At 42.8% G+C, this 27,590-nt stretch overlaps 1 protein-coding gene across 1 annotated transcript in view; it reads right to left on the reverse strand.

Annotated features, from left to right (window-relative positions):
• The window catches only part of HS3ST3A1 (heparan sulfate-glucosamine 3-sulfotransferase 3A1), an 85,300-nt gene that overhangs the window by 56,790 nt on the left and 920 nt on the right, over positions 1-27,590 (reverse strand). The window lies entirely within an intron of this gene.

A 27,590-nucleotide genomic window follows, 5' to 3' on the forward strand; every position in this document is an offset into this window, starting at 1 on the left:
CCCTACACCCCAGCCCCTGACAGGCAGAGAATTTATGGGCTGTAAGTCCTGTTTTTCTACATCGATGGAAACTGCTGGCAAACATTTCCATGGGCCAGACTCCATCCAGAGAGTCAAATATCAAGGCACCCAGCTGAGCTCCAGGACTCAGGGTTTATGAAGCCAGCCGACGTGCCCTGCGACCGTAAACCATCTTAGATTTACTATGACAGGACTGTATTTGAGCTCACAGAAAAGACGATTTTTGTCTAACTTCTTCGGCTGCCTGGAAGGCCTGAGCTTCTTCTACAAGGGGATTGTGTATGAGGAGTGGGTACACAGCCTGCGAAGCTCAGTGGGCCCGCGGTTGCTGCTCACTTGGTAGGGGTAAAAGAGTCAAATCAACCCCATGTGACCCACGACAAGACCCCCGAGATCCTCAGGGCTGCACTGTAAGTGGGAAAGATACAACCTGTGATGTACAGTGCAGACGGAAGGCAGGGGAAGGGGAACCCATCTTCCCCAAACGAGTACCAGACCCTCCTCCCTCCAGGGACGCATGGATTCCATTCGGAAAGTAAGTGATGAACCTTTCGGACGGGCCACCAGAACCCTGGGGAAAGTGAGATCACAGGTCATCTGTTCAGGGGGGCAATGGTACTGAAAGACACTAACGGTGGGGCCCAGGGAAGTGGAGGGGTTAGAAGGGCACCGACGCTACTGAAACAGGATGGCGAATTCTCTGCTCTCTGGGGCACCTGAAGGGTCTGTGTGCTGGTACCAGTGTCGTAGTCGGATCGCGATGCAGGAGGACGTTACGTCAGCTGGAACCAGGGCAACCGGAGGAGGATCTGCGTAGGTAATCTAGAAGTCAGAATCTGGGCAAACCGTAAATGGCACAGATGTCCAGCTCGTCTGCCGATCCCAGCGCAAGGGGCATTTAGCTTGTTCATGTCTATAGCAGCTTGGCGGGTTGGAAATTCAGAAGGTTCTTTCAAGCTCTACCTCTAGGAATCACTAATACAAAGGCGTTTGGCTCAGCAAAGCATCACAAAATGACCTTCCTCCAAGACACGGGTTCCCCATGCCGGACTCGAGGCTCTGTCCTCTCTCTTTCTGGCTATGGAAACGTGTCCCCAAAGAACATGGCTGGAGCTCCTTCCTGTCTTGAACAGATGTCTCTGAACTCTTAAAATGCTTTTCATCAACTGAGAGAGGGCAAGTGAAAAATCACAAAATTGCAACTATTAGCACTGGTGCTGGGCGTAGAGTTTTTCTCAATTACTGTTGAATGCATGGCCCAATGTACTGATACACAATGAAACATGTGGACGGGTCGCCCTGACCAAAAAGCTGCATTACCACTGCTCTGTAGGAAACTATAGAGTTTAGGTTTGATTTTAGGAAACTTTTAATGTTCATCCAAGAAAAGCCATTCTTCCATCAGCGGCACCTCAGGACATGTGTTAATGATATTTTTTCTACACATTGATCTTTATTCAGCCTGTGCACAGCAACGTGTATTTTAATGCCTTGGTGTAGAAGATACTAGAAGTGCGGTGTATTGCGGAAGTTTGAAAGGAGTAGAAATTTTCTCCAAAGATCCAGGTTCTTTCTGACAGAGACCTATGTTTCCGAGAAAATTATCCAATCCGAGAATCTTTCAATGTCTGAGTTTAATCCATTTACATTTATTTTGATTACTTATAAATTTGGACTTCTTTTCTACCATCTTATTTGATGCTTTCTAGATTCTATGTCTATTCCTATGTTTTCTTGTTCCTATTCTATGGTTTTTTTTTTTTTTGCTACTTTGTTGACTTCTATTGGGTCGACTGAGTTTATTTATACTGTTTTACCATCGCTCCAGTTTGAAGTTATTTTTATTCTTTTAGTGGTTACGTGCAAATGGTTTGCATGATGGTTAACTTAAGAAAATCTAAAGTGCATATCACTCTCCTTCTCACTATCAACACTACCCTTCACCTCATTCTCATTAATAATCCAACAAATTTATGACTTTTATTAATTTTATAGTCCTTGCTCATTTAGATGTACTATAGCATGTTTACCCAATCCTTGGCTCTACACGGCTTTCATTACATCATGCTTTCCTTACAGATTCAGTCTTTCTTGCTAACGTGTATCATTTAGTAGTTGTTTCAGTGAAAGCCTGTGTGTAGTTAACTCTTTATTTACCTGAAAGTTCTCCGCGTTCTCTTCTCTGGATGTCTTACTAAATGTACCTTGGACCTAGTTAGTCTATTCTCTGTGCCTAGAGACCACCCTCTTCTAGTCCTCCGTCTCTTTATCTCTTTGGTAATTTCATCAAACGTTTCAGTTATTAATATTTTCCAGCTGCTTGCTTCTGCTGTTTGGCAAACCTATCAGACTGATCTCTTAGTTGTTACTCAGTTTGTTTCTGCTATTTTAATCTGCAGCTTAGCCTATCCATTGAGTTTTTAATTTCAACTCTACTGTTCCTTTCACATTCTCTTTGGTTCTTTTCCAAATCTTTTTTATGCTGTTGTAATTTTTCATTGTGACTTTTATATATTTAAAAATTTCTCTAATAATTTAAAATGAGTGGTAAACACCTTTCAGAGTGCTGTATCTCTGAGGTCTTTCTGGGGTTTGCTGAGTCCCCTGTTTCTCACTCATGGTTGATTTCTTTTCTCAAGTGATTGAAATTGCTAATGGTGCCCTCATCCTCCATCCTGGTTGTTCATTCTGGGGAGTTCTCCTGGGAACCAAGTTATAAAAAATCCAAAGCAGTTGTTTTTTTTTTTTTTTTTTTTGTCTGCCAAAGATACCAGGGGTGTCAATGGCCCTGAGACCAGTTTTTATGTTGGTTTCTCGGTGTGTGAAATCACAGTTTATACTTCTCAGTTTGTACTACCACATGCCAACATACAGAACTGCGGTTTTAATTTTTTGTGGGTGATTTTTTCTTCTGTCCAAAAACCTATCGAGAAGGCAAGCCTCCTGGCCACGTTTTTCTGAGCTTGATAGGTGAGCCACGAGGACAGAGAGCAGGGGGTTTGTCATGGCATTTGGCAGATGTAGGGGCCACCGTTCTGTCTCTCCTGGCAAGCACAGGCCGCATCCCAGAACCCCGGCCTTCCGCCTGCGGGCCCTCCCTCCTGGGCACCCTCTGTGGGTGCCGCAGCCGCGGCCCGCACTGCTCTGGCAGGAGAATTCCCTGCCTTTGGACTCGCTGGGGGCACTTGTTTTTGTTGTGGTGGTTGTCATATTTTCTGCAACATTCCTGTGTGTTTATTGTTAGTGGCCGAGGGAGGTGGGAAGGGGATCATATCTTTCCCCAGCTCAGTCCTTCTCATCACTGGAAGTGTTTCTGAGATAAATAAAGGTTCTCATGGTGAGGCTATATTAGTCCTACATCTCACGGGCGGAGAGGCTAAGCGTACAGCATCTCCGTGCATTGCAGGAACACACGGCAGATGCATACCGCACAGGAGCCCTCCGAAGGAGACGACCCTGAAATGCAACACCTGCCCAAAGCCTGATGCTCACAGAGGACCCAAGAATGAATTCGGTGAGTCATCACTCCTGTTCCCAGGCCGCGTCCTGCCAACTCTTCCGGTTCCTCTTTCTCTGTACAACCGGCCACGATTTTTAAGATGTCCATTTCTCACAACTAGCAACCTCTGAAATTTTAATGCAGGAAACTAGACTGGAAGTAAAATTCTGATGTAAATCCCTTTCCCTCGGGAAAGACAGTGGGGGGAAGAAAAGGGCAAAACAGAACTTCTGAAGAGCGCACCCAAGAACTTCCAGGACGCCTGCCCTCGCGACCTCGCTGGTGTTCGCATTCTCTGCTTGAAAACCTTGAGCTGTCCCTCGCTCCTCCCACCTTCCTGCTCACGGAAGCTGGGCCCTGGGAATTCTATTCCGGGTGCCACTAATCCCGCCTGGAAAGTGGCACAGTGCGGAAGACAGGAGTTCGCAGGTTAGCCAACGGTTAATCTAACCTCTCAAAAGTCTTCTCACAGCTCCAAGTGATAAAATCTTCCAGAATCACTGACAGTCAAATCTTCTCCACACATTTGTGAGACCCCAGCTGTCATCCAGGGATGCAGAGTAAACGAATGTTCTTAGGCTACACAAGGTATAGATCAGCAGTCAGTACTACTCGTAGGCAAAGAAGGTTCATTTCTGCGAGATTTCAGTTTCTCCCCCAAATGACGGATTGCCTCCTTCTTCCACTACCTACTACAAAAATCATTTCTTGCTTTTTGTTCTAAAATGATGAGAACAACAGATGTTAGTCCTAATACACTTTTTCACGATAAAGGGAATATCACCGTATAAACAATTTTGGAAAACAGGAAGAGGAAATTATCGCTGGTCCCTAATTCTAGCATGCTGGCATTTTACTGGATCTCCTTTCAGTCTTTTTTTTTTCCTTATGACTTTTATTTCAATATCGTAAAATGATATTTAAAATCATTTTGCCCCATGTATTTTTCATGTATTTACAGGAGCTTGGGGTTCCTAAGTATCTCTTTTTTTTTTTTTTTTCATCACAACCACCCTCCCACTTGAGCCTGGTGAAAATTCTTGGCCATATTTTACAGAGAAAGAAACAAGCACAAGCATTTATTTGGTGGCGAGTTGCTCAGCGTCACAGAGAGACAAGAGAAGCTTCTTGTCATGAAAGCTCTCTCCTTAGATGTCTGCAAACACAGGGAACTCAGCCCGCACAAGCTCATGGGTGCTGAGAACAGTAGCCACAGCTGGGATTAAAGGGAGACAGGGGGATGAAGGGTGGCTTGGAGGAGTAGCGTCACTAGTCTAACCTGCGTCTGTCTGTTCCGAGCAAGAAAGCCAGTCTTCTTATGAGCTATATAGTCCTGAGGGGAATTCAGAAGAAAAAATCCCCCCAAATACTCTGGGTGATGGCAACACTGAAGGAGGTATACAGCCTCCACTGGAGACCGCTTTGATGAACTTGCTCATTCGGACCTACAGACCCTGTGCTTTTTTATATTCAGTCTCCTTATTCTTATATTTTATATTGTGCAGTTGATGCACCATTTCAGCAAAAGCTCTTTTCTGTGAAACTGCAGGAAGAAACTCTCCCTCAGAGGACATCCAAGATGGCGCTGGGTACCAACCTGCCGACTCCAGTGGTCTCAGTGACTAGCTGGCAACTTATCCCAACTTTCCCAGGGCCCTGTGGTGTCTGTCTGAGGAGAGTCACCATGCCCTAAGGGACCGTGCAAACAAAAGAGAGTCCACAGTGCACAGAGGACACATCGATGGAAAACTATGTGATAAAACAAGCACAATAAAGTTCTAAGAATAGACTCGAGGTAGCGAGTAGATGGGAGTTTACTGCAGAAGTCTTTTAACTTTACTATATACTGAAATATTTCATAACAAAATGCTGTCTTAAAAATTAGCGTTCTCCTAAGTAACAGAATGCTGCTGGATAGATTTTGTTTCACCTGCCTTTCTCTCTCTTCACCTCACCCCCTCACCGTGTCTTCCTTACCTCTACGACTCCTCGAGAACACATCTCTAAAGATGACCAAAGATGTTCAGAGAACACTGAGTGAAACCCAGTTTCTAAGAAAACAAAACTGAGGTCCTACCAAGGGGAGCAGACTTGTCCCAAATCAAGTCATCAGCTGGCGGGTTCAGGAGTACGACTCCGGTTTCCAGATCACACTGTGACACTTTCCTTCCTAGGAGATGGACAGTTGGACCTTTGTATTGTGGACATTCCTTGAAAGGATCAGAAAACTAACACATCTGGACATTTTAGAAGGAGGTTTAAAAGAAGCCAGGGTGCTAAGGACAAGGCAAGAGCCAGCAGAGGCAACACGTGAGCAGCTGATTCTGTGGATACAGGGATCACGTTTTCCCAGTCAAATGAAATTGTCTCTCTGTTGTTTTAGAATCCCAGAAACAGAGAAACTTGATCACATTTCTACCTGTACAATACTGCTGGGAGTAGAAATTCACACAACCCTTTTGGAAATCAATTCGGCAAATACGTATCAAATATTCACAGCCTTTGACCTTGTGATTCTACTTCTGGCAGAGCATTCCAAACAACTTGTATTCAACATAAAAAAAAGCGTTACAAAGATAGGCATCAAGGTACTGTGAATAAGAGCCCCAAATTAAAAAGTGCCTAAAGCCCAAATGATAAGTAAATTATGATACATTCTTAAAAGGGGATTTAGAAGTCATTACAATATTTATAAAAGGTCTAACAATATAGTTAGAAAATGTTTATATGATACTCCTAAATGATAAAATTTCTAACAAATTGTACATGTGCCCTGAGCCTAATTAGATTAACAAATTTAAAAAATATGTGACACATAGTAAAATGCCTGAGAGGAAATACATCACATTGGTTACAAGGCTTGTCTGTACTGCATTTGCTACATTTTCTGTAATGGTATCCAGTCGGCTGTGCTATAACTCCAACATATGCATTCCTAAAATCCCTCCACTACATAAAATCACACAATAAAAACCACAGAGCTTATGGGGAAAATGGACTTAAGCTACAACACTCTCAAAATTTATCAGTGGCACATTTTTTGAAAGGTAGGAACCTAATAATAACGGTACCCCAGTTTTCACACTTTAACTGGTTAAGTGATTCATAAACACATGACACTTGACCTTGAAAAAGCCCTAAAGTTTTCTAGTGGAATTGTGCTTTGGGAGGGTTGCAGCTTGGGAGTTTTTGCGAAGTGGTGGAAAGCAGGTTATCAAAAATGGGACTGTTCACCAAATGTAGATGAATGTAACTCAGAACTGCCTCTGAGCTGAGGTGGCTGGTGGACAGTTGAGGCACATGTGTGCAAATGTGTGCACGTGTGTGTGTTCTTACACGACTCACTTCAGCTGAGTGCAGTTTTCTGCATTCATCTAGTGTTTCTTGCTGATGAAAATGTACACGAGCTACAAACGTACAAATCTAAAACTGGCAGTATACGCAAACGGTTTCCTAAACTATGAATTCCACTGGAACAAACTCAACGTGTTCGAAACAATCACTCTAGCAGAACTGCTGTATTATCCTTCTAATAAATACATAAACGTGAATATGAGCTACTAAAATCCTCTTTCTAAAGTGGTCTACACCCTCTACACTCTCTCAAAACAACTAGTCACGTGAATAAAGAATCAGTAGATGAGATTCTGCTTGGCAACCAGTAGGCAAAAGAAGCCAAGAACTGACGGAATAGTTTACCCTTCAAATAAGTCAGGTTAGATCAGTGTTTGAAGACATATCAGAAGATTATTTGTTGACCAGAGCAGCTATGGGACTCATTTAATATACTTTGGTCTGTCAGACAAGTATTGGGCCAGATGACCTGGAGGTCGTTTCTAATGCTAATAATGAGATTTTATGATAGTGTACTTATTTCTTAATAATTAGATAATTTATTTGGGGGTGAGAACAAACAAGTTCAGTGCCGAGAGAATTGAGATTTAGTACAAAGTCCGTGAAACTCGAACAGAAATGGAATATCATAAAAGTAAATTCGGTCACACCGTTCTGAGCCTAAATATTTCAAGGTTTCAAAAAACTGTTTATGATACATTTTATATTTTGTTGTGGCTGTGTCTAAAAAAAACTGCAAATCTGTCTTATTTCCATCATTGTTATGTGAACATACGCTATTAAACAGTCTACATTACTTTCCTCTGATTATGGATTCCTCTTTCCTTTAACTACTGTCTCAGCATTTCTGTGCCTACAGAATACAACCCACAGACTCAAACTTGTAAGTATCACCTGAGAACAATATGAAGATTTCCTCTGATTTTAAACTTACCTTGACTTAAGCAAACAAACACACCCACAAAAAGGCCTTCCTGGGACACAGTTTGTCCAACAGAACACTTCCTTTTTCTGATGGATGTGATAAAAGGGGAAACGACTCATTTGGCAAAGTATAGTACATCATTACTCAAAGCTGGGTTCAACAGTTCAGATTTTTAAGGCCTTGGGAGTAAGGAAAAGAATTTTCTTTATTTAAGGAAAATGATTTTGCCCATGCTTTCAAAACAGAGCTAGCATTCTACAAAATTCTGATAAGGGGCACTCAGAAATCAGACGCCCAAATCAATACATTGAAATTGTTTACATATTTAGTTATTACGCAATTTCAAGAACTTACTGTTTTGAAGGGCAACGATTTCACCCAAGCCTTTAAAACTGTGCCGCAGATCATGACAACAGGTACACATACATCCCATGTTCAAGCCAATGTACTAATGGAGCTGTTTAAATAGACTATTATTTATTTGCTTTCTTTTATGAAGGAAGGGGAAACAATGCCTGAAAGAAGAGAGTCAAAATATAATCTATCTGAACGGACACACAACGAGGTCCTGCTGTAGAGCACAGGGAACTAAATTCAATGTCCTGGGATAAACCATAACGGTAAAGAATAGGAAAAAGGGTGTATACATATGTATAACTGAGTCACTGTGCTGTTCAGCAGAAACTAACACAACATTGTAAATCAACTATATGTCAATAAAAAAACCATATATAGATATAGATATATAACCTAACCCTTGATGGAGTCTGATGAACCATCAGGGGATTGGCCACGGAACGAGACATTTCACGTCCAACAGATTTCCACGTATTTCATAATAATCATCTTTTACGTCTGCATACCCCTGTTCATACATGGTATCACGTGACTCATCATTTTCCTGTTTCCTCTCCCCAAGAAATCGATAATCTATTAAAGAAACCATATTTGAAATACTGTCATATTTTTCTGAAATCCTCTTTGTTTGTCGCAGATAGTAACCCCCAGCAGACACACTGATGATACGTAAGCAGACTGCACAGTTCACGAGGTTCAGACGTGCGTTAATTTTGTAGACGCAGATGATGTGAACATCTGTGAAGGCACACAGCCGTTCAGTCTCCGCGAATGTGGGGAGATGCTCTTTTTCGAGAAAGATCAAGTGGACAGAATAATGAGGACCTTTACTGGAAACCGATGGCCACAGGAAGGATTGTGGACGGGGAGACACACAAGGAGGGGCAGGTGCGAACATTTCCACATCTGAGAATTTCAGGACTCACAAAAGTCCCCAGAGGTATCTACCGAAAACATCAAGAGCGCCAGATCTGAGCCAGACCTGAACCCGCTTGCCCACTCCACGCCCCTCCTCGTGGGTCTCTGGGCCCCTTTATTGGTGGCCTCTGAAGCATTAGCTCAGCAGTGCTTCTCTTTCTTTTCCCCTTCTAGTTTTCTGTTTTCTCCACTGCTGCAATTATGCAGCCCTCTGGCCACGCAATGAAAAGTTCTCCAGTTCTGTCACACAAATGCAAAGGGCGACACGGTGGCCTGCTTCATTTTAATCAGGATATTAGATGAGTGAAGATTTCATGCAGTCATTTGTTTACACTTAAACCCTCGAGCTTTTGAGTTCCTCGGGTTCTCTGGACGTCTCACCCCCGCCCCCCGTTCCCTCCTCCCTTATACTTTCCAAATCTCACCACCACGCTGTTTAAAGGTCCACCCTCAATTTCTGAGTGGACTAGAAAGGACCATCATGGTGAAATAGATGAATTATTTGCAATACTCCAAGACTAAACCTAGAGAGATGCCATGAAAATAGTTTCTGAACTTTAGGTACGCGAGTCCCCTTATTTTAAGCAATTTTCAACTTGAAATGTCCTTCACGTCCTTTCCCTAAGAGCCTCTATGAATCAGAGAGAAATGACTGCCATTGACTTAAATGAGAAACAAACACTACAAAAACAATTTTTTTCCCCCATAAGCAACAGATCTGTGAGTCAGACAGTAGGAATAAGTTGGTTTGGTTTTCTCAGGTTTTTCTTTTTTCCTTTTTTTTTTTTTTTTTTTAATGCTTTCTCATCAGCAGCAAAATTTCCAGGGAAAAGAAAGGAAAATACTAGAAGCATTACAAAGAATGTCTTCGATTTGGTATTCCCAGAGAAGAAATAAGATGTCACCAGTGGGGACCTCCCTGGTGGTCCAGTGGGTGGGACTCCGCACTCCCAATGCAGGGGCCCAGCTTCGATCCCTGGTCGGGGAACTAACTAGATCCCGCACACATGCCGCAACTAGGAGCTCTCGTGCCGCAACTAAGACCCGGTGCAGCCTCAATAAATAAACAAATAAATAAAAATCAATCTTAAAAAAAAAAAAAAGATGTCACCAGTGAAAGAATATCCATGGTTGAAACTTTAAATTTCAGTGTTGGTGAGAGAAAACACAAAGCATTCAGAAGTCCTCATTCTTTCAGGGAATTTTCAAGTGAGTCTTCAAAAAGACGGAGATTCTTAAAGCAAGTTTCTTTTGCTGCCCGGCCTTGCAATGGAGTTTAGAATAGGCTGGTACAGCACTACCTTGAAAATTAGCCACTACACTTTTACCAGAATGTTCAAGAAACTTAAACAGGTCTATCAGATGCTACTTGTGCTCAGTAACTAACGCAGGAAGTTTTAAGCATCCAGCCAAAGAGCACAGTCTGCAATTAAAAAAAAAAAAAAAAGGCTTTTTCCTAAGACCCTGTGATAAAGGAACTGCTGATCAAGCCACCAGGCCTAAGTAACGACATCCACGCAGAAAACAGGACACACAAATGCAGTAACCAGGACAGAAACGTACTAAACACATTGTAAAAACCTCCTTTCTATATAGGGAAGTTTTATGTACATGGATGACCAGCCATAATGGTCATAAAGCAAGCAGGAGGACCCCACTGGCCAACTCAATCCAGGAAAAAGAGGGAGACAGCAAAGATCAGGCAGACACATGGATGAAGTTCATCACACTCTCTGCCTCTTCTGAGTAGTTTTCTTTTACCCATCAACACACTGCCTGCTTTGTCACACGCCATAGCCCACCTGGTCTCAGGGTCACCAATAACTTCCTAGTTGACGAGACAAACATTCTTTGGTCTCGGACCTCTGTTCACACCTTCTGTAGCATTTCATACCACTGACCTTGAAAACATCTCCTCCCCGCTACTGCCAACATTTTCTTATGAAAATTTTAAACGTGGCAAAAATTGGTAAGAATTGTACAACCAAACACCCATCTTACCCACCAACTAGATTCTAAATAGGGATTTTTCTGCACTTTTATTATCACATATCTACACATCCCTCTACCCATCCATCAATTCATCTCATCCTTTTGAATGTGTTTTAAAGCAAATTCTAGACATCAGTACCTTTCCCTCTAAACACTTGCGCGTGCAAAGCATAAACTGTCGAAACGGTCCTTCTTTGGGGCAAGAATATAACCATGTCTTCCTGCTCCTGCCCTTCCCTCCCTCCCCTGTGTCCTTGCTGCACAGTTTCATATCTCGGCTACAGTGACGCTGGCACGGCCTCAGCCATCAGGCCTACGGTGGTCCCAAGCCTGACCTTATTTGTGTGCCCCAGCCCACCTTGAGGCTCCATCCGCTTCATGTGCCTAAAGCAAAGTTGTCTGTTCCCCTTGGTACCTGTTAACTCCTTCTGTGTCCCTCCCTATGACAGTCACAGTTAATCATAAATATCCCTGAGCTGGAAATCTTCCAGTCTTCTCCAGTTTCTCCCCTTCTCCTCTTGTTAGCATCCCACACAGAGTTTTATGATTCCTTCCACCAAAACGTCCAGCAAATCTCCTTCCCACCACTTCCCATGGCCGTGGCCCTGTTCTAGTTCAAGCCTCCATCTCTGTCCTTGAGACTTGGTGTGCATCCCCCTGCCCTTCCCATGCCACCTCGGACTGGGTTTCCTGGGCAGAATCAGAGGACGTCTACGGAATCAGCTCTCTATGGAAAGCCTTCAAAACCCCTCCCCTGGCCCTGCCTCAAGAGCCGAAATTACCCAATATGGTAGCCACTGGCCTCAGGGAGCTACTGAATACTCGAAATGTGGGTAGTCGGAATTGAGAAATGCCGCAAGCATAAAATGCATATGAGGGACTTCCCTGGTGATCCAGTGATTAAGACTCCATGCTTCCAAGGCAGGGGGCACAGGTTCGAACCCTGGTCAGGGAACTAAGATCCCACATGCTGCGTGGCACGGCCAAAAAATAAAAATAAAATAAAATAAAGTGTTAAAAAAGAAAATAAAATAAAATGCATATGAGATTTGGAAGAGTTTGGACGAAAAATGCAAAATGTCTCGTTGATAATGTTTTATTGTTGATTACATGGTGAAATTATAATATTTCAGACAACTTGGCTTCAATCAAAATATTATTAGAATGAACACTGCCTCTTCATTCCTACTTTTTTTTTTTTTTTTTTTTTACAGGCGGACTCCCAACCACTGCACCACCAGGGAAGCCCCATTCCTACTTTTTTAAAGAAGTTACCCAGAACATTTAAAAGGACATATGCGGTTCCCGTTACATTTCTCTTGGACAACGCTGATCTAGAATAAAGTCCAAACTCCCTAAACATGTCACTGAATGGCCTCAAAACTCTTTTCTGACACTTTGATCCCAACGTGATACCTCACTCTTCAGCTGCAAACTCAGACTGCTGACTGGAACTGCTGGGTGGGATTGCTTCTCAGGACGGAGGTCAGGTGACCCCATCACAGGATGCCCAGGCATCCAAAAGACAGACGGGAGAATGGAGAAGCAGGGGAAGCTCTATGTAAACTAAACAGGTACTCGAGACAAAGTCAAGGAATCCGCAAAATGCATTATTAAGCTTTTGTAAAAACAATGACCAAAGACTGCCGATTTGTGTTTATATGACGTCTCTTCCAAAGTAGAACGTTTGTCATTGAGCATAGGAATCACCTTTACATGGAATGCCACCATGCTGAACAAGTCTGCGTATTTCAAAAAGTTCCCACTGGTCACTGCCTGGGATGGACACTTCTAGCCTCATCCAGCCTCGAGGAGCTGTTATTTCTGAGCGGCACCTCGCATAGGGGGTCCCTCAGCTACACCCTCAGCACCTCCCATGAATGTTCGTGGTGGATACTCACATGCTAAGTAAAGTAAGGGAGGGTCCAGGGACATATCTGAAGCTTTTAGCCTCTCCTAGAAGTCTGCAAACCAGGCCAGTGAGCCAAAGGCCTGTTCTGGTCAACAACGTTTTTATTGGAACACAGCCACACCCATTCATTTACATATTGTCTAAGGCTGCTTTCCTGCTAAAAAGCAGAGTTGAATAGCTGTGACGGAGACCATACGACCCACGAAACCTAAAACATTTACTATTGGCCCTTTCCAGAAAAAAATCACTGAGCCATGGCCTAAGGCATCATTTTTTTTTTATTCAACAAAGAGTGAATCTCTTCTGTGACAGGTACAGTTCCAGGGCCCAGAGATACAAAGTTGAAAAAGACCAAGGTTACTTTCTCGAGGGACCCTGAAGCACGTTCACTTTAGTCTCTTCCCACAGGACTTCTGCTCACACTGGCCAGTGTTTTTCAAACTTTTTTCTATTGAAATCCACTAATAAGAATTACGTTTACATCCAATCTTTCAGCACACACTGGTCTATTTATGTATGTACACACCTGAACCAAGCTTGTCAAGATAATATTTGCCCAGCTTACTACCTGGGATTCACCCTCTTATTCTATCCTGTTATAGCCCCTTCCATTAAAACAATAATAATTGGTTTTATTATACACTAATGTCTTGGGATTCACAGTTTGAAAATCTCTTAATACACACCAGCTTTCTGTTGCTAACTCTGATCGTCACTGAGCCACAGGTTATGAACTAGCAGCCCCTCTCCTCCAGATGAAATTGATTTACTCCCTCTACGCAGAATTTTGGTTTGTGTTAGTTTTGGTTTTTAATATGTTAATTATTTCTCAATATGTTTTTTAAGAAGTCAGTATCCCGAGATTCTTTAGAAAAATCAGAGGGCAGGGCAATCATGAGTGTGCTTTCTTTCTTGGTAACTGTCAGCTGGAGCTGAGAAGTGGTTTCTCCAGTGTCTGCTTCCAACTTGCCACCCTCTGCCACGGGGCAGATGCACCTGAAAATCCCAAGAATTTTCATCACAAGCATTAGCTCCCCATGAACTCCCCCCGCCCCATATAAATATAAAACAGATCCAATGTGTTTTCTTTCCATCATTAAACCCTAGCAAGGCATTCTAGTAGACCCTCTGGCTTTGGGGAAAGCCTTTTTAACAGATACTGTTGTAATCTCAAGTCCTCCTACACCAAGAAGAAACAGAAAGGCCTCATTAGAAAGAAAAACAAGCGGCCTTTATTTAAGAAGAACCCACAACATTTGATGAAAGAAACTACAATAATTAAAGTCCACCAGAAAATTAAGAAAAAGCCCAGATGCCAGTTTTTGTTTACTCGAAAGCTTTGCTTGTAAAACGAAATCACTTCATCACTGCAGCCTTTTCTTACCGCCAGAACTTTTCAAAACATCGACTGCAAGCAAACATGGCTTCAGTTACGAAAGGTGACCAGGGGCGCAGCAGTTAGCTCTGGGAATGTAACTTTCGTTGCGGCTTAATTCAGTTCCCTTTTTAAATACCTGAGCTTAAGGAGCATCTGCAAAGGTTTACGACCGTAACAAACACACCACTTTTGAATTTGTCATTCAAACCAGCCTGGCAACTTTGATATTTCCTATTGAAAGGAGAGCTCTAGTCCAAGTAAGAACTCTGAAAAAGGGAAAAGGAATTTTATTCCCATAATTTGATTGATTACTTCCTACTCTGAACACTCGAGAGAGAAAAAGCAAACTTTTTTTCTGTCTGTAGTTGGATTTCTCCCACTAATCTTTTACAATCAGGTAACAACCATAAAACACAAATTACTTACAAGGATCCACAAGCCAATCATGCTAGCTGGGTTCCAAAATCCATAAGCATCGAAATACTGGGGAAAACATCTGAGATGAAAACCACAAATTTAAAGATGAATTGATCACTGACTAAATTCAATTCAATACTTTAATTCACCAGTTCTGGGAGGAGAAAAAATGGTGCTATCAATTGTTCCATTCTCTGGAATAATTCTGCCATCGATACAAATCCTCCAAAATGATATTTATGTAATTTAGAGCATGCAATGGTTTCCCAACTGTAGTCTCCAGAATTTTACCCTGAAAAATGGAAGCTCTAAGCTCTTGTCTTTTAGCTTAACCTTGGGCAAGGCACCCTGTTTTCTCATAGGCAGAAGACAATCTCTGAGATACTTTCTAATTCCAACTTCCTTTACGGTCTATGATTCTGTCTGGTTAGAGCCAGAAAAGTTCAAATCAACAACCATGCCTTATTTGGCAATGATCCGACCAGTACAGTAAAGAGCTTGGCACTATTAATGACCAGCTGGCAGGATAATTAGATAAAAATTATTAGTAACAATAATAATGAAGACAGAAGAGTGCTTGGGGCTTAAAACTGGGCTATGGCCTGATCGGGAATATTAACATTTCTAAAGAAAAAAAGGTGTCTATCAGAAAGTGCAAGTACACGTATATGGATGACCGAGTGGCTTTGCTGTGCACTTGAAACCATCACAGCATTGTTAATGGGCTCTACGCCAGTACAAAATAAAGGGCAGATACCGAAAAGAGTGAGAGAGATGGACTCTGGCATGACTCAGCCATGGCTGGTTGGGGGTTTCCTACAAAGCTGAAGACACCAGGGAATGGGTACAACCACCAGCTCACCTTGCCCCACTTCCAGGAGCAGCCAGCCACCTTCTCATAGGTCTCTGACAATATTCTGGCTTCCCCATGCAGCCATTTAGAAGGAGGAAACTTGCTCATTTGGACCACTAAACAAAGAGGCTTTTTTCACGCTGATTATTTTTCAATGGGTGGGTGAAAAATCAATTGAATGGCTCAGGATTTCCGATATGATCAATAAGATGAGCTCTGTGATCAGATTATATAATTTCTTAAAAAAAAAAGAATTCCACAAAAAGCAGAGGTGGTTTTAGTTATTCCAGATAGGCCAATATACTCACAAGGATATTTAAAGACTTAAAAATTTGCTCTGTCAACTCTATGTTGATATGTTGCCTAGTTTTTAACTAAAGGTCTAGGGCCCAGAATCAAACATGTCCACGTCCTTCTATCACATGGGACAGGCTTTCAATCCCTACCATCTTTGAGTCACTGATGGCCGGATACCTAGGCAGGAGCCACACATGGGCAATTCCACCTGATGCTTCCCAGCAGTGAAGCATTGGCATAAGGTGGGTGGACTTGGATTCAGCACTAGTTCTACTATTTACTTGACTATATGACCCTGGGCAAGTTACTTCATCTTTCTGAGCCTCGGTTTCTTGAGCGATAAAAGGTAGTAAATAATAGGACCTACCTAATGATACTAGTCATATTAAAAAAGTATCCAGACTACACACAGCAGGTCATGCAGCAAAATCTAGCAACACCCAGTGTGGGCTCAACAGACGCAGCTATTATTACCTTACATCTAAAATGACAGATAGATCGTTCAGACAGGAAATCAGTGAGGAAACACTGGATTTGAACTACATGTTCAATAGTTAGGACCGGATAGACCTAACAGACCTAACAGACATATACAGAACATTCCATACAACAGCAGCAGGATGCACACAGAACGTTCTCCAGGGTGGATCGTATGCTTGGCCACAAATCTAGTCTTAACACATTTAAGAAGACAGAGATCATATCAAGTATCTTTTCTGAACACAATGGTATGAAGCTAGAAATCAGTAACAAGCCGAAAACGAAAATTCACAAATATGTGGATGTGGAACAACATCCTACTTAAAACCAATGAGCCAAAGAAGAAATCAAAAAGTAAATCAGAAAATATCTTGAGACAAACGAAAATGGAATCCGAACACACCAAAACTTACGGGATGCAGCAAAAGCAGTTCTAAGAGGGAGGTTCATAGTGACAAATGCCTACATTAAGCAAAAAGAAAATCTCAAATAAGCAACCTAACTCTACCCCTTAAGGAACCAGAAAAAGAAGAGCAATCCAAGCCCACAGTTAGAAGAAGGAAAGCAATAACAAAAATCAGAGTGAAAATAAATGAAATAGAAACTAAAATGACAGATTTCGTCAAATGTACTTTGCAGGGTTCAAATATTTTGCTATTTTTAAAAAGTTTCAACACGCATGAAGAAAAGCATTATACCAACTAAGATGGAAAAATGTCAAACAACAAGCCCAGAATGGCATTAAATCACAGAAATTATTTTTATCTACATAAGCATTTAGTAGCCTGTCCTTTGCACGATACAGGTTCATAAGACAGATGCAACCAAGGTAAGTGAGCCAACGATTCAGAGGAAGTACTGTTATCTTCTCTGAGTCTCAAGACGTACCAGGTATTGTTTTGTTTTGCTTAAGTAAAAATGAGATTTTAATTTTTTTTTTTTTTTTTTTTTTTTTTTTTTTTGCGGTACGCGGGCCCCTCACTGTTGCAGCCTCTCCCGCTGCGGAGCACAGGCTCCGGACGCGCAGGCTCAGCGGCCATGGATCACGGGCCCAGCCGCTCCGCGGCATGTGGGATCTTCCCGGACCGGGGCACGAAGCTGTGTCCCCTGCATCGGCAGGCGGACTCTCAACCACTGCGCCACCAGGGAAGCCTTTGACAGTTGTTAAAACTATCAAAGGAAATGTTTTGAGGCAGATTGTCATTACTCTACTAAACCCGAGCCTCTGATGCACAACAGAAGCCGAAAATACCAGCACGCTACCTGGACAGGAACTTTGAGTCTGATAATGCTGGCGTCCCAGGCTTAGCTGTTGCAGCAGGAAGAACCGCCAGGATGCCCAGGTCCTGTCCTCCAGTGCTCTGGAGGTTGGATTTTCTCCCTTCCACCCTCTCCTTCAACCCCGTGATTGCTCCAGGTCTGCTTTGTTCCCGTGGCAGATCCCGTAAGCCAGGGTCTAAACCAAAGGTTAAAGCACAAGGGCAAGTAAGCAGGTAGAACATTTAAGCTGACCCAGAAAATCCAGACTGTGTCGTCATCTTAGCTGTAAGGAGTGTCCCCAGGCACGGCCCCATCTCGTCACCGCATCGCCAGCTTCCCCAGCCCTGACAACTGCCCCTCCTACACTGGAGGCAAAAAAGCCAGATTCCCACGTCAGATTTTCCTCTGACCCCTACTTCAGTTCTTTGTGTTCTCAACAACTTGCCACCGCCATCAAAGTTTTTTCTCTCCAGGCAGAGAGGGATTCAGTCAGGGCTGGGTGACTTTTTATACCTTCTTGACTTGACACTTGCCAACCACAAAGAAGAGAAAGAAAGACAAAACAGTCTCTGTCCGTGTTTCAGAGACAAGAGAGTAGGAGGGGGGCCCTGAGCCAATGTTATTATGCAATAAACTGAGGGGGAGATCAGCATGCCTGGAGCAACAGGTGCTGGCGTGGAGGGAGCCAGCGGGCTGGTGCTGGGGGCCTTGGGGAGGAGAGGAGTCAAGGGCTGGCTGGGTGGAGTGTTTCGGGATGACCCCTCACACTCTCTGCCTTCTTTGTTAATGGTCTTCTTTTCCCTTTGGTTTTGGAATCATTCTAGACAAGAAAGCAGTACAGAAAAATCTCAGAGACCCCTTCAGCCAGACAGTTTCCCCTGAGGCTGTCATCTTCCATAACCCTGGTAAAGGATCAAAACCAAGAAATCAACCTTGGTATGACACCGTGAACTAAACCACACACATCAGTCACATTTCCTCAGTTTTCCACCAATGCCCTTTTTCTGCTCCAGGATCCAGTCGACGGTACCAGACTGTATTTATGCATTAGCAATTAGTCTCTTTTTTCCCCTCCCAGGGTGACAGTTTATCAGTCTTATTTTGTTATTCATGATCTCGCCATTTGTGAAGAATGCTGGTCAGGTATTCTGCGGCTGTACCATCCATTCATGTTGTGCTAACGCTTTCTCATGATTAGATGGGGGTCAAGGATTTAGGGGAAGAAAACCCCACAGGTGAAGCCCTCCTCCCTGCCTTACACCAGGGGATACAAGATCTCAACACGGCAACTAGGGAACGTCACCCTCAGCACTTGGTTCAGTGGGGTCCGCCAGGTTCCTCCACCGTAGCGTTCCCATGTTCCCCTTTCCCCCTTCCTTACTTTTTTTTTTAACGAAAATTCACAAATATGTGGATGTGGAACAACATCCTACTTAAAACCAATGAGCCAAAGAAGAAATCAAAAAGTAAATCAGAAAATATCTTGAGACAAACGAAAATGGAATCCGAACACACCAAAACTTACGGGATGCAGCAAAAGCAGTTCTAAGAGGGAGGTTCATAGTGACAAATGCCTACATTAAGCAAAAAGAAAATATCAAATAAGCAACCTAACTCTACCCCTTAAGGAACCAGAAAAAGAAGAGCAATCCAAGCCCACAGTTAGAAGAAGGAAAGCAATAACAAAAATCAGAGTGAAAATAAATGAAATAGAAACTAAAATGACAGATTTCGTCAAATGTACTTTGCAGGGTTCAAATATTTTGCTATTTTTAAAAAGTTTCAACACGCATGAAGAAAAGCATTATACCAACTAAGATGGAAAAATGTCAAACAACAAGCCCAGAATGGCATTAAATCACAGAAATTATTTTTATCTACATAAGCATTTAGTAGCCTGTCCTTTGCACGATACAGGTTCATAAGACAGATGCAACCAAGGTAAGTGAGCCAACGATTCAGAGGAAGTACTGTTATCTTCTCTGAGTCTCAAGACGTACCAGGTATTGTTTTGTTTTGCTTAAGTAAAAATGAGATTTTAATTTTTTTTTTTTTTTGCGGTACGCGGGCCCCTCACTGTTGCAGCCTCTCCCGCTGCGGAGCACAGGCTCCGGACGCGCAGGCTCAGCGGCCATGGATCACGGGCCCAGCCGCTCCGCGGCATGTGGGATCTTCCCGGACCGGGGCACGAAGCTGTGTCCCCTGCATCGGCAGGCGGACTCTCAACCACTGCGCCACCAGGGAAGCCCTGATTTTAATTTTGACAGTTGTTAAAACTATCAAAGGAAATGTTTTGAGGCAGATTGTCATTACTCTACTAAACCCGAGCCTCTGATGCACAACAGAAGCCGAAAATACCAGCACGCTACCTGGACAGGAACTTTGAGTCTGATAATGCTGGCGTCCCAGGCTTAGCTGTTGCAGCAGGAAGAACCGCCAGGATGCCCAGGTCCTGTCCTCCAGTGCTCTGGAGGTTGGATTTTCTCCCTTCCACCCTCTCCTTCAACCCCGTGATTGCTCCAGGTCTGCTTTGTTCCCGTGGCAGATCCCGTAAGCCAGGGTCTAAACCAAAGGTTAAAGCACAAGGGCAAGTAAGCAGGTAGAACATTTAAGCTGACCCAGAAAATCCAGACTGTGTCGTCATCTTAGCTGTAAGGAGTGTCCCCAGGCACGGCCCCATCTCGTCACCGCATCGCCAGCTTCCCCAGCCCTGACAACTGCCCCTCCTACACTGGAGGCAAAAAAGCCAGATTCCCACGTCAGATTTTCCTCTGACCCCTACTTCAGTTCTTTGTGTTCTCAACAACTTGCCACCGCCATCAAAGTTTTTTCTCTCCAGGCAGAGAGGGATTCAGTCAGGGCTGGGTGACTTTTTATACCTTCTTGACTTGACACTTGCCAACCACAAAGAAGAGAAAGAAAGACAAAACAGTCTCTGTCCGTGTTTCAGAGACAAGAGAGTAGGAGGGGGGCCCTGAGCCAATGTTATTATGCAATAAACTGAGGGGGAGATCAGCATGCCTGGAGCAACAGGTGCTGGCGTGGAGGGAGCCAGCGGGCTGGTGCTGGGGGCCTTGGGGAGGAGAGGAGTCAAGGGCTGGCTGGGTGGAGTGTTTCGGGATGACCCCTCACACTCTCTGCCTTCTTTGTTAATGGTCTTCTTTTCCCTTTGGTTTTGGAATCATTCTAGACAAGAAAGCAGTACAGAAAAATCTCAGAGACCCCTTCAGCCAGACAGTTTCCCCTGAGGCTGTCATCTTCCATAACCCTGGTAAAGGATCAAAACCAAGAAATCAACCTTGGTATGACACCGTGAACTAAACCACACACATCAGTCACATTTCCTCAGTTTTCCACCAATGCCCTTTTTCTGCTCCAGGATCCAGTCGACGGTACCAGACTGTATTTATGCATTAGCAATTAGTCTCTTTTTTCCCCTCCCAGGGTGACAGTTTATCAGTCTTATTTTGTTATTCATGATCTCGCCATTTGTGAAGAATGCTGGTCAGGTATTCTGCGGCTGTACCATCCATTCATGTTGTGCTAACGCTTTCTCATGATTAGATGGGGGTCAAGGATTTAGGGGAAGAAAACCCCACAGGTGAAGCCCTCCTCCCTGCCTTACACCAGGGGATACAAGATCTCAACACGGCAACTAGGGAACGTCACCCTCAGCACTTGGTTCAGTGGGGTCCGCCAGGTTCCTCCACCGTAGCGTTCCCATGTTCCCCTTTCCCCCTTCCTTACTTTTTTTTTTTAAATTGAATTATAGTTGATTTACAATGTTGTATTAGTTTCAGGTGTACAGCAAAGTGATCCAGATGTAAATACATATCTATCTAATCTTTCCAGATTCTTCTCCCTCACAGGTTATCACAGAATACTGAGTAGAGCTCCCTGTGCTCGGCAGCAGGTCCTTGCTGGTGATCGAGTCTATATATACTAGTGCGTACCTGCTCACCCCCCCTCGCCAGGCCCTGGACCAAAGTCACAGGAAACAGTCTCCCGTTGGAACTCCGAAAACACCTTCCTATAAAACTGTCCCACAGGGTGGATCTTCCCCAAAGTGTATCTCAGGTGTGTTAAGGGTTAAACAGGCTTCTGGGTGCTGCCTGTTAAGAACCCTGGGACCCTCTTCCAGAGCCTATACCACGCGGGGATAGAAATAAGACTGCATTACCGATGTTGAAATAAAATCATCTGGGAGTGTTTTCATGTGAAGCTGGCTTTCAGAAACAGAGGCAAAACACACTAACAAAACTAATCTGGGCATATGGCATTCCTTTCAGGCACACACATTCCTAATATAAATCTCCTAATCGCTTCTTTCTTCTTTTTCAGGTTTATTGTCAAGGCAGCTCTTTTCTATTTCTCTCCAAAGGATAACCTCCCTGCCTGAAAGAGCCGGCTCAGGCAGAGTGGCTGTAAGTGCTACCCAGGATGACTTTTTTTTTTTAAGGTGAGACCAGATACACTCTGATCATGACGAGGTTTTCAAAGTCCACCCTTTTGAGTTCCTTGCTGACTCTCCCTCCCACTAGGTGGCGCTAAAGGTCACATTCAACGTGGGCTGCTCTCAAGAGAGACCAGGAAGAGGATTTTCTTTTTTTAACCTTTGTGAGAATATCACAAGTACTAAACTAACTGCAAGTACTAAACTTCCTTCTTACTAAGCAGTTCCCCTTTTCTTTTTCACGTTTACTGCCATCTGACAGCTTCTGAAGCTGAGCAAATCTGAACTGCTGGAATCCAGCTTTCAAGGAGTCACAGAATAAATGTAAATGTTAGAGGCGTTAAGGGTCATGACCACATGAGTGATATATAAAATCAGCAGCTGCATCATTGGAGGCAAGCAGCTGGGAAGATGCTTCAATTCTCTGAACTCAGCATTTCCTCAGTTTCTACGTTCTGCTTTCACATAAGTTTATTTCACTCAAGTTTATTTATTAACTATATCAATATTCCCCCTCCAAATAGATTTTTTAAACTGTATCAAATGAGCAAAGATTTTAAAGTGCTTCCGAACATTTTTAAGACATTCTTAAAAATGCAAAGACTAGGGAGCTAAAATATTACTTAGGTGCAATTTCCTCTGGTAACCCATCAAAGGCGTATGTTTTAATAAGAAACCTCATTTCCACAATTATGATTCATCACTTAAGGAAAAACAAACTTTCTAAAAGCTTCGAGTCTAATATCATCGGGAAGCACACGGAGAAAGGATGCTCTTTATCAGCCCAGTTCCTGTTCCTTGGGGGAGGAAGACGTGCCCCAGAGGGAAATCGCTGCGTCTGTCAAGTTCCCAACCCAGCGCAGCAACGTGGCTGATGGTAAACGTGATGTGCAGTCCTTCAAACGCATCCCGTGGAGAGAGCAGGCCTTTGCTGCTCGCACCACGTCCGTCTGTTCGCTCTGTGGCACTCTCCTACTGTATGTGCACATCTGGTCTGTGTAAGGCCAGCCCCTGCTGCCGTTAATTGCACAGGCTTATGTTGTTCTCGTGGCCCCTCCAGAATACGGATCTGGCATGCACTCTTTCTGGGCCAATCAACAGAAATGCCATGAGACAAATATTTTGGCCAGAGCGTTTCTTGATTTTTTTTTAAGAGGAAGGCAGAAGATTCCAATATTGTGGAGGGTTTTCGCTCCTACTTGGCTATGCATTCCACACTCACTACATCAGCACCTGATAAACCTCATCACTACAAGGGCATAATCACTCACACAAGGTATTCCAATTCCAGGCTGCACCAAACATGGTTTTGCTATTGTGGTTTTTAATGCCTGGACTCGATAATCCTAGACCTTGCTCCACCCGGGTGTCTGACGCTGCTCAGAAGTTCCCCAACCACCAAATAACTTTTCTGTTATCAATTCTATCACTTTCCCCACCTACTGGGTACCTGCTCTTGCATACATGTGTGTATGGGTTCATGCATGAACCTCGTGTGCCCCACACACACACAGAAATGAGACTGTTGGACTTGGCTTGCTGGGTTGGTCTACTGGGGAGATGAACCCAGGGCAAACAAAATGGCAGCATGTAGCTTCTCAAAGGGGTTCTTTGCACCTCTCAGTTGATGGGGAGTGTCCAGTCACTGAAGGCTCCAGGGAGCAAATGCATGAAAGAAATTGGGCCCTCCCCTCCCCCCACCACAGACATGTACTCTAGACTCAGGGCCCAAAGCTGCTTCTCCACGATCCGCCCCCCCACCACCTCTTATCCCTTCCAAGGTCCTTCGCTTCCCTCTGAGGACACAGAGCCCCTTTGGATGTCAGTCCCCAGGACCTTGCATGGGTGGCCAGAGTCCCTTGGCTCGAATTTCACTTCCAACCCTTCATGTAGAAGGGCTGGTGGCTCAGGAGGGTGGGAAAGTACACACGGAGGTACTCTGCAGCTGCTCCCAGCTGCTCCAAGATGCCGATCACCCCCGATAGGAACCAGAAGTGCCTCTGCTCAGCCTGCCTCTCCCGTGGACTTGATAAACAAGGCAGTGATCAGGAAGGGCCAGAAAACTTCACATTCTGATGAAGCCACGGAAAGGACCAACTCCTAAACTCCAAGCTGAGTAATCTTTGATCTTTCTGGATGCTACAGAGTAAAATACGTTTAGCGACATTCTCCTCTGGGGAAATCACCCGGTCTCACTAAAGAAAATGAGTCAAAATATAGGAAAGATACATGCTAGCACAAGAGATTAGATGATGAACACTTACTGTCTTGTCCCCAAATAAAAGACTGAAGTGTTACAGAATCCAAACGTCTATATTCATATACATATATAAATATATATATGTACATAGTATATATAAGCATACACGTATCTTTAAGTACTTTATAAACAGTTATCTTTTGTCTTAGGAGAAAAATAACCATGGTCTCCAGCTGGTGCAGATATACAGGCAGAGTAGGGGAGGGGGCTTCTTTTAGAATTCCAAGGTCACCTGCTCTTGAACCACAGCACACGCATTTGGTCTTAACTTCCAGAAAAGATCTCAAAGTTCTGAAGGTAATGAAACAATTCCCCCCTTTTCTTGAGGAATCCATCACACATCCAATGGAAATGGAGACAGCTCACAGTGAAGGATTGCTTTCCTGTGACACGCAAGCCACAGACATTTGTTGTCCTGATATCATGTCAGCTAAATTAAGTAATGTGGAATGTTTTTTTAAACCCCATCAGAGCGGAGTTTCATATCCAGAAAAGTCCGCTGAAGCGTCCTAAATTATCATCAACAAATTTCCCGGCATATTAAAACGTTCATTTATTTCATTTATTTTAGAGTAATATTAGGACATTTTTAAATCAATAAGAATAACTTCCTTTTTAGAGATTTTAAATAAATTCGTTTTCTTGGCCTTTACTACACATTAGTCCAAACGAAGAAACCATTGACTACACTGTTCTTGGGATGTAGTTTATAAAGTACTTTTAATTTTTTTCCCAGAGAGATAAATTTATTGACACATCCTAACAACAGGCATTTTTAACTCTCAAACTCAGTTTCCAAGAGATTTTCTCCCAACTTCGCAGCAGCAACAGATTTGTCCCACTGTCAGGACGGTAGGGGGCGCTGCCACAACAAACTATTACGGCAAATTGAGAGAATTTTCACTGGGCGAAAAAACAAGGCTAGACATTATGATTCTCCCATGTCAATGAGCATGTAAAAAATATTGTACAAATTTTTTTCTCTTCTATAATTCACTTCAGGGTTCAAATACTAGGGTTTTCTTTCTGTTCGTGTGTGTGTGTGTGTGTGTCTGGTCATAAATGTCTGTTAGAAACCCTATATTACAATTTTTGAGCTGACTCAAGAAGGTCTTACCGAATCCCTTCACCTAAAATACTGGCTAAACACAAGCAGCTAAAACGTGCCTAATAGTTAAATGCCATTCTGTGTGATTTTTTGTCATTGGTAAGTAAATCCTCAGTCTTTTTCACAAACATCTAACTCCAAGTTCAGGGCCGAGATGAAAGAGAACTGTAGCAAAGTTTCATTAAATAATCTCATAATCCAGGCCCCATAGGTTGGACTTCTTAAATAGTTTTCCATGTAATTGATTTAAACTTAAATTTATGAGTTCAATAAAAGACCACTGCAAATGGTAAAACAAAGACACTGCTCCAACACTTAGAAAATTAAATTCACCAAACCATGAAGTCTACTGTGCAGTTATTTTTGTAACCACCATAAATTGCTTTATAAAACTCCTCTACTGAAGTAAACAATCCAAGGAGATATTTACTTTATAGCATGCCTCCAGTTTCCAAACGAGACAGCAGCCTAAAAGTTCATGACTTTTTCTTTTTTCCTTTCCTTTTTTTTTTTTTTTTAAATACTTGTGTTTCTAGTTACCTTGAAACCTTCATTCTCTTACACAAGCTCAGAAAGGTCAACGGAAAATAAGATCCAGCTCTGTGGATATACTGTGCCCCCAAATACTCATTTCTGGAATAGGAAGAAACAGTCCTACTTTGTGGAAATACAGGCTATATAGCAAAATGAAAATAAAGGGTTTTAGTACTAAATGTTTCACCATATTTAATAGCACCTCAGAGTCCAACATTGTCTTAGATGTTTTTGGGCAGTCGGCTTGAAATGTGTTCACTTATAGCCCTGTACCAGGCCACATACAATGCAAACTGCTATAGATAAGAGTTTTAGGGGTCTTTAATCACTTCTTTCTTGTGTCCTTGATGGAAAAAACAGAGCTGCCTTTGTGCTAAGAAGAAGGACCTGTTGTTTCCAGATTCAACAGGTCATTTTTATAAGAACTTCCCAGAGGATACAACATAAATGACAGAAACACAAGGGGATTTTTTAAGTGGCTGATGATTTTAAATGATATATATTCTATAGTAAGGGAAGGTTGTTTGTCTTCCTCTCCAACAAATGGAAAGTTACTGTTTTAAACATGTTCAATGTTCTAGTTCGACTTTTAGGACCAAATGTTTTCTCATGAGTGGTGTTACTGTAAATTTGCTTCCTGTGCTTGACCCTCAAGTAAATAAACTTGTCAAATCACATCCATTTCTCTTTTGGGGATGAATGGTTAATTGAGTGGGCTTTTGAAATATATTTAAATGGTATTGTAACTTTCGTCCTATGATTTCAGTCAAGATAACAAGGAGACTGCAAATTTAATGAACAAGATAAAACTTTATAAAATGGAAAATTCTGGCCTATTTTTCCATATACTCAGAGGAAAGAAAAAAAGGCCAATATTTTATGGCACACAAAATCCAGGTGACACTAAGATTTATTAGAGTTTGGCTTATTCTATTATTAAAGGTGGTTTGAATTTGAGAAGACTGGTAAGTTTAAGATGAAGACCTAAATCAGACTTGTTTCCTACACTGTATTAGGAGGGTTTTTCACAATGTAACCGGGATCTCTATTTTTCCCCACGTTTCTTCCTTTCAAAAAATTTTGTCTACCTCATTTTTAAAGGGAATTGTTTGGAGATCTTTAGAAAAGATTCTGCCAGCCCAGAGACAAAAGGTACTCTTCCCTACAAATACAGAAAGCATTTTATACGAAGTCATTCCTAGCCCCAAACAAAAGTTATTGCCAACGAAGCCATCTTTAAAGCACACTGCTCTCACATATATCTCCCCCAAACCTAGAGTCTAGTTCTTGACACTTTAACTCAGTGTCTGTATTACTTACTACCTAGGACAATTAGGCAAAGAGTTAAGGTAAATAAATAAACAGGCGATGGCAAAGGCTGCGTTAACCGCAGGGAATCGCCCAGAAGATGAAGAAGAAATAAAAACAGGCTTCCTTGGGAAAGGGATCCACTAGGTCACGTATCTAGTAATTGGTGAACAGGTTTCTACATGTTTCTTTTTTTTTCTCTCTTTAGCTACGCACAGGGAAACTTTCACAAAGCAGGAGAAAATGATGAGATTGGCTATTTGG

Source organism: Neophocaena asiaeorientalis, unplaced genomic scaffold, assembly GCF_003031525.2.
Source record: "Neophocaena asiaeorientalis asiaeorientalis breed wild unplaced genomic scaffold, Neophocaena_asiaeorientalis_V1.1 scaffold540, whole genome shotgun sequence".
Classification (NCBI taxonomy): Eukaryota; Metazoa; Chordata; class Mammalia; order Artiodactyla; family Phocoenidae; genus Neophocaena; species Neophocaena asiaeorientalis.